This window comes from Oncorhynchus masou, chromosome 24 (genome assembly GCF_036934945.1).
Source record: "Oncorhynchus masou masou isolate Uvic2021 chromosome 24, UVic_Omas_1.1, whole genome shotgun sequence".
NCBI classification, from domain to species: domain Eukaryota; kingdom Metazoa; phylum Chordata; class Actinopteri; order Salmoniformes; family Salmonidae; genus Oncorhynchus; species Oncorhynchus masou.
The window spans coordinates 81813416-81825472 of record NC_088235.1 but is presented as its reverse complement, the minus strand read 5'-3'; the positions used below and the strand labels follow the sequence as shown (position 1 = coordinate 81825472).

At 41.8% G+C, this 12057-nt stretch overlaps 1 protein-coding gene across 3 annotated transcripts in view; it reads left to right on the top strand.

The window, feature by feature from the left end:
* LOC135512808 (guanine nucleotide-binding protein subunit alpha-11-like) overlaps positions 1–12057 on the top strand; it is a 91927-nt gene that overhangs the window by 38747 nt on the left and 41123 nt on the right. The gene's annotated exons all lie outside the window — the stretch shown is intronic.

Below are 12057 nucleotides of genomic sequence, written 5' to 3'. Positions count from 1 at the left end.
TTGTAAATATCAAAGGCTAATACAGAAACCAACTGAAGGCATACGTTGAGTGTGAAAACAGCTAATTTGAGAATCCTATCCTGCCTGAGTAATTTCAGGGGAAACTCTGGTACAAGTCCAGAGATGCCCACCTTTATTAGATGTGGTTGCTGCTTGTGTCAGTGATGACCAGTGCTTTCGTTATATGGATCTACCCTAGATATTTCTAGGGCTGGTGTTATTCTCAACAGGCACGGACTCTGCTCTGTTCAGGGAAGTAATGGATTAATTTCTTTGCTTCTATTCCCCCCCAGCTTCTAATATTTATTTGATAGGGCATTCGGAAAGTATACAGACCTCTTGACTTTTTCCACGTTTTGTTGCGTTGGGCTTATTCTAAAATTGATATGTGCTAATACCCCATTATGACAAAGCAAAAACAGGATTTTCGAATTTTGTTTTGCACATAAAAATAAAATACGGAAATATATATTTACATATGTATTCAGACTATTTACTCAGTACTTTGTTGAAGCACTTTTGGCAGCGATTACAGCCTTGAATCTTCTTGGGTATGATGCTACAACCTTGGCACATCTGTATTTGGGGAGTTTCTCCCATTCTTTGCTGCAGATCCTCTCAAGCTCTGCCAGGTTGGAAGGGGTCTGTCGCTGCACAGCTATTTTCAGGTCTCTCCAGAGATGTTCGATCCGGTTCAATTCCGGGCTCTGCCTGGACCACTCAAGGACATTCAGAGACTTGTCCCGAAGCCACTCCTGTGTTGTCTTGGCTGTGTGCTTAGGGCCGTTGTCCTGTTCAAAGGTGAACCTTCACCCCAGTCTGAGATCCTGAGATCTCTGGAGCAGGTTTTCATCAAGGATCTCTCTGTACTTTGCTCTGTTCATCTTTCCCTCGATCCTGACTAGTCTCCCAGTCCCTACCCCTGAAAAACATCCCCACATCATGATGCTGCCTCCGCCATGCTTAACCTGGCACCATCCTTACGGTGTCCGCCTGATGTGACACTTCATTCAGGCTAAAGAGTTCAATCTTTGTTTCATCAGACCAGAGAATCTGGTCTATCATGGTCTGGGAGTCCTTTAGGAAAACTCCAAGCAATTTATCATGTGCCTTTTACTGAGCAGTGGCCTCTGTCTGGCCACTCTACCATAAAGGACTGATTTGGTGGAGTGCTGCAGAGATGGTTGTCCTTCTGGAAGGATCTCCCATCTTCACAGAGGAACTCTGGAGCTCTGTAAGAGTGACCATAGGGTTCTTGGTCACCTCCCTGACCAATACCCTTCTCCACCGACTGCGCACTTTGGCTGGACGGTCAGCTCTAGGAAGAGTCTTGGTGGTTCCAAACGGCTTCCATTTAAGAATGATGGAGGCCATGGTGTTCTTGGGGATGTTTTTTTGGTACCCTTCCCCAGAACTGTGCCTCAACACAATCCTGTCTCGGAGCTCCGCGGACAATTCCTTCAAACCTCATGGCATGGTTTTTGTTCTGACATGCACTATTAACTGTGGGACCTTTATATAGACAGGTGTGTGCCTTTCCAAATCATGTCCAATTAATTTAATTTACCACAGGTAGAAACATCAAGGATCATCAATGGAAACAGGATGCACCTGAGCTCTATTTCAAGTCTCATAGCAAAGGGTCTGAAAACGTATGTTAAGGTTCTTATTTTTATATTTTTAATACTTTTGCAAAAATGTCTAAACCTGTTTTCCCTTTGTCATTATGGGCAATTGTGTGTAGATTGAGGAAAGAAAGTATTTAAATCCATTTTAGAATAAGGCTAACGTAACAACATTTGGAAGAGGTCAAGGGGTCTGAATACTTTCCCGAATGCACTATATGTTAATTCTGTATATTACTTTGGCTGATTTATTTAATATGCACATGCAGCATCTGTTGAGATGCACAGGAGATCAGGTCATGAGGGATTGTTTTTTGGCATACCCAAAGATCTCTCTCGTCTCGTATGATCAAACACCAATTATGTATTACCTACCTACTGTACACACCACTGAAAACCGGATTGCATCGAAACTGCCTCATTGACACATCCACACGAGTTTATTAGAAAAAGCTCTAATTTTTCAATTGATTTACATTTGTGTACCATTAGTCCTACTCACCATAAATTATGGGCCCGGCTCTCTTGAATGCACTGAATTGTCTTGCATGTGTGATCTGACTGCTGCTACCATCAAAAGTGTGTCACCTGATTTGAGCTATACAGCACCTATCATTGGGAAGTTTAAGACATTCACCACCCAGCTATTAATGGGGAGGTTTGAAATCTTAGCCACATGGGAGGAGGTCAGAGACCTGACCGTGTGGTGTCAGGACAACAACCTCTCCCTCAACGTGATCAAGACAAAGGAGATGGTTGTGGACTACAGGGAAAGGAGGCCCGAGCACGCCCCCATTCTCATCGACGGGGCTGCAGTGGAGCAGGTTGAGAACTTTTAAGTTTCTTGGTGTCCATCACCAACAAACTATCATAGAACAAACACACGAAGACAGTTGTGACGAGGACATGACAAAGCCTATTCCTCCTCAGGCATGGGTCCTCAGATCCTCAAGAGGGTAGTGCGTACAGCCCAGTACATCAGTCTAGGTCCAAAGGCTTCTTAACAGCTTCTACCCTCCAAGCCATAAGACTCCTGAACAGCTAATCAAAGGGCTACTCAGACCCCTCTTTTACTCTGTTTATTATCCATGCATGGTCACTTTAACTCTGCCTGCATTTTTATTTATTTAACCAGGTTGGCCAGTTGAGAACAAGTTCTCATTTACAACTGCGACCTGGCCAAGATAAAGCAAAGCAGTGTGACAAAAACAACAGTTACACATGGGATAAACAAATGTATTGTCAATAACATAATAGAAAAATCTATGTACAGTGTGTGCAAATGTAGTAAGATTAGGGATGTAAGGCAATAAATAGGCCATCGAGCCGAAATATTTACAATTTAGCATTAACACTGGAGTGATAGATGTGCAGTTGATGTGCAAGTAGATATACTGGGGTGCAAAAAATGAATAAATAACAATATTGGGATGAGGTAGTTGGGTGTGCTATTTACAGATGGGCTGTGTACAGATACAGTGATCAGTAAGCTGCTTTGACAGCTGGTGCTTAAAGCTAGTGAGGGAGATATGAGTCTCCAGCTTCAGTGATTTTTGCTATTCGTTCCAGTCATTGGCAGCAGAGAACTGGACGGAAAGGCGGCCAAAGATGAGTTGGCTTTGGGAATGACCAGTGAAATATACCTGCTGGAGCGCGTGATATAGGTGGGTGCTGTAATAGTGACCAGTGAGCTGAGATAAGGCAGGGCTTTACCTAGCAGAGACTTATAGATGACCTGGAGCCAGTGGGTTTGGCAACGAATATGAAGCGAGGGCCAGCCAATGAGAGCATACAGGTCACAGTGGTGGGTAGTATATGGGGCTTTGGTGACAAAATGGATGGCACTGTAATAGACTGCATCCAATTTGTTGAGTAGAGTGTTGGAGGCTATTTTGTAAATTCAGTTTAACGAGGGTATGTTTGGCAGCATGAGTGATGATGCTTTGTTGTGAAATAGAAAGCAGATTCTAGATTTAATTTTGGATTGGAGATGCTTACATGTACATATTACCTCGACTAACCCGTGCCCCGCACGTTGACTGTATTGGTACCCCCTGTATATAGCCTCGTTATTGTTATTTTACTGCTGCTGTTAAATTATTTGTTTTTATTTCATTACTTTTCTATTTTTTACTTTGTGTTTTTCTTAACTTCTTAAAGCATTGTTGGTTAAAGGGCTTGTAAGAAACTGTAAGCTACACCTGTTGTATCCGGCACCTGTGATAATAATATTTGATTTGAAGTACTGCCTGTTACGCGAATGCAGTAAGCCAAGGTAAGTTGCTAGCTAGTTAAACTTATCTTATAAAAAACAATTAATCAATCAATCAATCATAATCACTAGTTAACTACACATGGTTGATGATATTACTAGATATTTTCTAGCATGTCCTGTGTTGCATATAATCTGACTGAGCATACAAGTATCTGACTGACCGGTGGTAGGCAGAAGCAGGCACGTAAACATTCAAACAGCACTTTCAGGTGTTTTGCCAGCAGCTCTTCGTTGTGCGTCAGGCATTGCGCTGTTTATGACTTCAATCCTATCAACTCCCGAGATGAGGCTGGTGTAACCGATGTGAAATGGCTGGCTAGTTAGCTCGCTAATAGCGTTTCAAACGTCACTCGCTCTGAGCCTTGGAGTGGTTGTTCCCCTTGCTCTGCATGGATAACGCAGCTTCGAGGGTGGCTGTTGTCGTTGTGTTCCTGGTTCGAGCCCAGGGAGGAGCGAGGAGAGGGACGGAAGCTATACTGTTACACTGGCAATACTAAAGTGCCTATAAGAACATCCAATAGTCAAAGGTTAATGAAATACAAATGGTAAAGAGGGAAATAGTCCTATAATTCCTATAATAACTACAACCTAAAACTTCTTACCTGGGAATATTGAAGACTCGTGTTAAAAGGAACCACCAGCTTTCATATGTTCTCATGTTCTGAGCAAGGAACATTAGCTTTCTTACATAGCACATATTGCACTTTTACTTTCTTCTCCAACACTTTTTGTTTTTGCATTATTTAAACCAAATTGAACACGTTTCATGATTTATTTGATTCTAAATTGATTTTATTTATATATTATATTAAGTTAAAATAAGTGTTCATTCAGTGTTGTAATTCTATTACAAATAAAAAAAATTTAATCGGCCGATTAATCGGCATCGACTTTTTTGGTCCTCCAATAATCGGTATCGGCGTTGAAAAATTATAATCGGTCGACCTCTAGTCGCAATACACACTATCTGCCCAGTACAGTCGAAACCTGGGAGTAATCCATGAAGAGCCGACTTCTCCAGCATACCAGTGGCCTTCGAAGGTGAGCATTTTCCCACGGAAGTTGGTTATGATGCCAAACTGCAGTCAGGTCAAGACCCTGGTGAGGGTCTAATATTCTGGAAATACCTCTAATTTTCTGGAAAATTCCAGAAAATTATGTCATGGCTTTAGAAGCGTCTGATAAGCTAATTGACATAATTTGAGTCAATTGGAGGTGTACTTGTGGATGTATTTCAAGGCTTACCTTCAAACTCAGTGCCTCTTTGGTTGACCTCAAGGGAAAATTAAAATAAATCAGTCAAGACCTGAGAGAAATAATTGTTGACCTCCAAGTCTGGTTCATCCTTGGGAGCAATTTCCAAACACCTGAAGGTACCACGTTCATCTGTACAAACAATAGTACGCAAGTATAAACACCATGGGACCACGCAGCTGTCATATCGCTCAGGAAGGAGTCGCGTTCTGTCTCCTAGAGATGAATGTACTTTGGTGCGAAAAGTGCATATCAATTATTACAGAACAACAGCAAAGGATCTTGTGAAGATGCTGGAGGAAACAGGTACAAAAGTGTCTATATCCACAGTAAAACAAGTCCTAAATCGACATAACCTGAAAGGCCGCTCAGCAAGGAAGAAGCCACTGCTCCAAAACCGCCATTAAAAAGCCAGACTACGGTTTGCAATTGCACATGGGGACAAAGATCATACTTTTTGGAGAAATGTCCTCTGGTCTGATGAAACAAAAATAGAACTGTTTGTCTGTAATCACCATCGTTATGTTTGGAGGAAAAAGGGGGAGGCTTGCATGCCAAAGAACACCATCCCAACCGTGAACCACAGGGGTGGCAGCATGTTGTGGGTGTGCTTTGGTGCAGGAGGGACTGGTGCACTTCACGAAGTAGATGGCATCATGAGGAAGAAAATTATTTGGATATATTAAATCATCATCTCAAGACATCAGTCAGGAAGTTGAAGCTTGGTCGCAAATGGGTCTTCCAAATGGACTATGACCCCAAGCATACTTCCAAAGTTGTGGGAAAATGGCTTAAGGACAACAAAGTCAAGGTATTGGTGTGGCCATCACAAAGCCCTTACCTCAATCCTATAGAAAAGTTGTGGGCAGAACTGAAAAAGCGTGTGCGAGCAAGGCCTACAAACCTGACTCCATTACACCAGCTCTGCCAGGAGCAATGGGCCAAAATTCCCCCATCTTATTGTGGGGAGCTTGTGGAAGGCTACCCAAACGTTTAACCCAAGTTAAACAATTTAAAGGCAATGCTACCAAATACTAATTGAGTGTATGTAAACTTCTGACCCACTGGGAATGTGATGAAAGAAATACAAGCTGAAATCATTCTCTACTACTATTCTGACATTTCACATTCTTAAAATGAAGTGGTGATCCTAACTGACCTAAAATGGAATTTTTACTAGGATTAAATATCAGGAATTGTGAAACTGAGTTTAAATGTATTTGGCTAAGGTGTATGTAAACTGCTGACTTCAACTGTATATCCCTGTCACGACTGGATCTCCGGGAGTGAGTCCATCCAAAGGTTAAGTTCAGTAAGATTAGGTGATGCTATGATTCCCAAGGCACTATTACGCATCAAGATATAGGTCTTGGCCATCCCATGTGGTCTAGAAGAGCCTTACCCTTTAAGACCTTGTCTGATGTGTGTCTGTCTGCCTTGTCAGGCATCACCAGCGGCCTGCATGTGTTTTGCTTGCTCAGTGTGTGTTTCTTTCTGAGTTCCAGAAAGAGAAGTTAGCCGGTTGGAACGCAATTAGATTAACCCAAGGAGGGATTGCGAAGCCCCACTAGTCTTTTACCCAGTGGGAAATATGGCTGTTCCCGTGCTGTTAGTTCTGATTAGATTTGAACAAAAATAGGCAAATGATTAGATGTACATTTACAGTGCCTTCAGAAGGTATTCATACCCCTTGACTTAATCCACATTTTTTGTTACAGCCTGAATTCAAAATGGATTCATTTAATTATTTTTATCTCCCTTCTACACACAATACCCCATAATGACAAAGTGGAAACATGTTTTTAGACGTTTTAGCAAATGTATTGAAAATGAAATACAGAAATATCAAATTTACATTCACGCCCCTGAGTCAATACTTCTCTGCAGCGATTACAGCTGTGAGTCTTTCTGGGTAAGTCTCTTAAAAGCTTTCCACACCTGGATTGCGCCGCATTTGCATCTTCTAAATTCTTCAAATATTGTGATATTGGTTGTTGATCATTACTTAACACTGTGAGCCCATGTATCTTATTATATGACTTAAGCAAATGTTTACTCCTGAACGTATTTAGGTTTGACTCGAGACATTTCAGCTTTACATGTTGTATTAATTAGTAAAAATTCTAAATGCAGAATTCCACTTTCGAGGGTATTGTGGGTAGGCCAGTGACAAAGTCTAATTTAAATACATTTTGAATTCCGGCTATAATGCATCACAATGTGTAAAAAGTCAAGGGGTGTGAATACTTTCTGAAGGCACTGTTAGAAGGAAAAGAATAGAGTGCTCTCCAAACTGGAATAGAACTGCTCTCCACAGAGATGCTCTCCCTCTCTTGGTCTGCCCACTCAGATTACTCCTCTGATTCCAGTCAGCGGAAAGAACCAAATCTGCCACAGACAGGCACATCCACCCGGATGGCAATCTCTCCCAGTCTCCTCTGATCCAGTCCCCAACTTCCCTCCCGAAGGCACTGGAGAAATGACTGTCATTCGGTTGGAAGACTGCAGCCTGCACGATCCATGTCCAGGGCCTGAGGATGTGTCTTGGCGACAGGTGGTGAGGCAAGGACTGCGTTTTAATAGTCTAACGTCGCGTCCTCTGCTTGTCTCCTTCAGCTGCACTGAGCCGAAAACACAGGCTAGGTGAATATGGAGGATGTCTACCAATTTTGGTTTCACCCGTCTATGCTGATATGAGTGCATATGAAGGAAATTATACATGGAGAGGACACAACTATATTATTGAGATGTAGGCTACCTAGTGCCTACTAGTCTGCTCCACGCAGGCAGAGACAGGAAGCAGCCTCAGCAAAGCTGCTGCACAGGCACAGAGGGGGACAAAGGACTGGGGGAGGGATCATCTTGTGACAGGGTCACGGGAAATAAATAAGGAAGAATGTTATATCTCGCTACTGCAAGACTTGTCCGGAGCAGCTGTTCAACATCAAGACAGGAATCCTAAATGCAAATCTCGCTGGCCGTGTGGGTCACCAAGTGTTAGGGTTTTGAGTTCCTTCTAAAACCCAGCCTGCTAGCCGCCTAACCCAGAGAAGGCTCCCTGTGAACAGAGCCTGGGGCCTCGTATCCAGCCAGTGTCCCAGTGATATTCAGCTGAGCTGGCTGCCAAATCGCATCGCAGGGCAACATTTTGGATAATAATTTACAAAAGGGGGCCTTACTCCTCCACTTTGTCACACTCAGTCGTTTTTCTCCTCAGTTTTCTCCTCGGAGGAAGCCAATCTCAGCCTCAAGTTATTGCCTTCCATTCGTTTGGAGTGGAAATGCATCCCGTGACCCTCTACACCAAATTAAATGGATCCATTTTTACCTATTTTCTCACTTCAAGCTAATGGTTAGTCACGGGATTGAGGTGTGACAATTCTCTTGCTTCACTGATATTGTCAGACAGCTCTTCCTCTTTTTTGAAGTTTTGCTGACATTTAATATTTTACAGTCCACTTATTACATGGTATTTACTCAGGAAGTGCATGGTGATGTGGTAATTATGTAATAATTACATAGTTCAAATTAGATTTTAATTGAAACATGCTACACTGAGTAGGCCTAGGCAATATGGCCAAAATATTTATGGTAATTTATGTTTTTGATTAATGAAAGTTCTACATTTGCTTTATGTGTAGTGCATGACACTAGGGTCGCAACACATTTTAAATTATTTCAATGAGTCTTTCTCTATTTGGAATATTTTATACTGTTCAATTCAACATACAATTATTAGCTAGCCAGCTAACTAGTGGTTAACACGATTTAGCTTAACTTGCTAGGAAAATATGAACTAGCTGTTTTCAGATGTAAGAAACAAAAACTAATATTGTAATTATGGAACACTTGTGGATTTATATTAGTATAAAATTGGAAACAACATTGTTGTCAACATTGCAGACTGAATGAAAGTGTCTCGTGGTCAAGCAACAACAAATGTGCTTCTTGAGTGACTGGGTGGGACTAGGTCTGTGTGGAGGGAGTGGAGAGGGATGGACTCAAGTAGCGGAGTGAACTAAAAATGGACGTTACACACGGCGTATCACATTTTAATAAACCAAACATTCAAATATTGTTATAGAAGATAAATTAAAACCCAAACCGGTCCGTGCATCAATACTTGGTGTGTATATACAGTATACACATACAGCAGTGTGTGTATGTATGCATGTGTGTGTATATATATATATATATATATATATATATATATATATATATATATATATATATATATATATATACACTGCTCAAAAAAGAACACAGACACAGCAAACCTTGCCACAGCTCACATTGATGTGCCATCCTGGATGAGCTGCACTGCCTGAGCCACTTGTGTGGGTTGTAGACTCCGTCTCATGCTACCACTAGAGTGAAAGCACCACCAGAATTCAAAGTGACCAAAACATCAGCCAGGAAGCATAGGAACTGAGAAGTGGTCACAACCTGCAGAACCACTCCTTTATTGGGGGTGTCTTGCTAATTGCCTATAATTTCCACCTGTTGTCTATTCCATTTGCACAACAGCATGTGAAATTTATTGTCAATCAGTGTTGCTTCCTAAGTGGACAGTTTGATTTCACAGAAGTGTGATAAACTTGGAGTTACATTGTGTTGTTTAAGTGTTCCCTTTATTTTTTTGAACAGTGTATATATATTAAAATACGGTATACCGCCCAGCCGTAAGTAGGCCTATCATGATACTGGGTTAGCATTATACTAGAAGGCTAATTACCAGAAGTACTCATAATTGATAGCGAGTAAGCCTCTTTACATTCGGGCTCTGGCAACCAAGTCTAATACCAACTAAATAAACATGAAAGAAAGAATTGTGGAACGTATTTTATCATTAGTCAATTTAGTTGGCTTGTAATATTTTATCAATAAACAGGTGCATTGTACAGTTGCCTTTTTAAATGATTTCAGTTGGCAGTGCAGTGGGTATTTTGAGTTACATGTAGAACTTTCTAAAATATTTAATAATATAATAGTTGCCACGGTAACTAGAAATGTACTTCAACACTTGTGTAGCAACAGTGCTTGTGGTGAATGTAGAAGGTTTCCTAGATATTTGGTAACATAGCTGTGTGTTTGAACTGAATAAGGATGACAACACCGGATTGTATACTGCCTCCCAGAATTTCCTCACTCCTTACTGAGGTCTGTGTGTGTCTTCTGCACTTATCCTGGAAATCCAACCGCTGCGATCCTTCCGCCTGATTCTGTTGATTGCTCATGCCTTGTCCAGTTCTTCCAATGTGTGACTCCACACAATACCTGGTATGACATCAGGACAATATTACTATGTTCCCTCAAGTTCCTCCCTGTCTCCACTGAGTTTCTGAGGTTCCTCTCTTCATTTAATAGGGGTCAGTGAGAGATCAGTGTGTGAGGCTAATTGTGAACCTTTCATTGAAGTCTGCTCATCTGTAGGAAACTGTCTGGCCTGACCTAGTTAACTGAGGAGCAGAGATCCTCTGACGAAGACCAAAATCGGTCAGGGCTCTCACACTCATCAATGCAGCTTTGTCACAGAGAGGAGAGTAAAATGTGCAGTACTACAGCACACACACATTATGCATCTACTGATCATTCCTTTATTAACTGCCATCAGATTAAATATAGGGGGGATCCTGGCTGGTAAATGGTCAAATTGGCCAATGTCCAAAAGAAAGACCTATGTCCTCAAAATCCATCTACCTAACACCAGACCTATCCCTTATTAGGCTACATGTGGTTTTTTGCCTTTTTTCTCAATGCATGAAATGGCCTTGTTTCAACGGCTTTCAATTCATTAGCTATTCTGAAAAACTCACATCCAAACCAACCATTTAAGACAGTGCTAGATAGTAAATCTCCCACTGCTTGCCTTGGCTTCTGAGCTCTGAAAGGAGCAGCAGCAGCCGGGTCTACGGTGACAAAGAAAATACGTTATGTAATGGGCTATTTCATGTTGCTCCCCAGCCTGGCATGTGTGCAAAGGTTGCAGAGCAAATAGAGGAAACGGGTAGTGAGGAAGCGGGTAATACTCAGCACTGAGAAGGCGAGAGGGGGAGAGGAGAAAGGACAGGTAATGGAGAGTAGAATATGGAAAGGGAGGTGAACAGGAAGAGCGTCAGAGGAGAGCTGCTGAAGCTGTGATGACTCAGCCTGGGAGAGGACAGGATGGTGTGTTGGAGGGAGGCACGGTAGTGCTCTACCCGTACTTAACTGTTCTCTACACTGGTTTGGACTCGTCATTCCCAAATATACCATTGTTGGACACAGCAGTTAGAAATGTCCATATAAAGATACAAAATATTTGGGACCTCCGCTGGGACCCAGAAAATGCTGTGGTGTTGGAGATGTGGGGTTGTCTGTTTCTTTCTGACCGTCCATCCATGATAAGATGTTGGATGGTGCCAGACATTAGAGTTGCTGTAGAATGTATAGCTCCTGGCAATGCACAAGTCATGTGTACTGTTTTCCTGCACAAAGTACCCTTCTGGATGGTATATCAGTCTCATGCACTTGTCGCATGGTGCGGCCCGTCGGGTCGCATGGAGGAGAGGGTATCACAGAGTATGTGAGCGGTGTTGACAACACTGCACTCACAGGAGAGAGAAAAATGCCACTCTAAATTCGCTCCATTCATTAAAATCACAATTTAACCAACACCCATCTATTGTTGTCTACCTGGACCTACCATTTTGGTTTTGCTGTATTGAAATGAAACCATATGATTTGAATTAAGTGTTTTTAATCAACATGAAAATGTGACCGTAAGAAGCGCTTATCATTTCAAATAGACTACATGTCATATTAAACAGCATATAAACACTCTAAATAGGTCAGGAGCCAGACAGGGAGCCTTAGAAGAAACGGAAATGAATTATTTAGGCTTTATTTCATTTTTTTTCAAGG